We start from the raw sequence: 868 nt of genomic DNA, 5'->3' as shown, positions 1-868 counted from the left end.
ACATTAGTAAGATGAGTTTAGACAGACAGAAACAGTTAGAGAAATTCAATGAAAGAAAGGACAGAATTTTCCTGTTCACAGCATTGCCAAACTACCACTAAGCGTAGTTTAGCACAGCAGAGAGTATCATACTTACTATTTGCCAGCCATATGTTCTTTTAACTGAACTAAATCTGAAAATGAAAAATAGAAATATCATCAGAAAAAAAAAAAGCAAACTTGAAGGAGTCATCAGATGCACACGCACTTACGTTGACAAGACTGAAGAGCAACTACAGGTTTCCTGATATCCACACATCACAGAGAAGTGCATAAAAAAGTCGTATAATACAGGATCCAACTTTTTGATGTACTCCAGATTTTGTAATTTGCAATTTGTGTTAAAGCACAAAGTTTTCCTGCAAGTGCTATAAAAAACTTGCAAATGCTAAAGCACTTCAAGTGATGAAATACAATTGTGCTAGGGTTTTGATAGCAGAACTTGTCACAAACGTGATGCTATTTTTGACAATAACCATGTATAATGGACTACTTATCGTGTACCGGTACGTGCTCAAGAAGCAAAATTAAGTTCAGCGAACAAGACTCTTGCACATACATTATCTGCTTGCTCCATAAAATTTACAGCACGAGTGGCAGACATGTTACGTGTACACAGGTACAGTCAAGACTGGTTTTTCAACTGGTGTGCGGGGCGCTCTTGCAACACGGCACTTTGTTCTGAGAAGCTGGAAGTTTAAGAGAGCGCAGGTTTCAGAGCTGTCCGGGTTCCCTCTGCTCCTTCAAAGCTTCCCGCGTTACCTCCCCCAGCAGAAAGCCAGGTACCGCTCAGACGCGACCACGGGCCGCTTCTCAGAGTGAACCCCCC

At 41.4% G+C, this 868-nt stretch overlaps 1 protein-coding gene across 1 annotated transcript in view; it reads right to left on the bottom strand.

Annotated features, from left to right (window-relative positions):
- The window catches only part of CLIP4 (CAP-GLY domain containing linker protein family, member 4), a 31610-nt gene extending 31437 nt beyond the window's left edge, over positions 1-173 (bottom strand). The window contains exon 1 of the mRNA XM_009333623.1: positions 137-173. The gene's annotated coding sequence lies outside the window, so the exon portion shown is untranslated. The remainder of the gene's footprint in view (positions 1-136) is intronic.
- Between the last annotated feature and the right edge of the window lie 695 nt (positions 174-868).

This window comes from Pygoscelis adeliae, unplaced genomic scaffold (genome assembly GCF_000699105.1).
Source record: "Pygoscelis adeliae isolate BGI_AS28 unplaced genomic scaffold, ASM69910v1 Scaffold1, whole genome shotgun sequence".
Taxonomy (NCBI): Eukaryota; Metazoa; Chordata; class Aves; order Sphenisciformes; family Spheniscidae; genus Pygoscelis; species Pygoscelis adeliae.
Note: the sequence above shows the minus strand (reverse complement) of the source record. Positions and strands in the feature narration are given on the sequence as shown.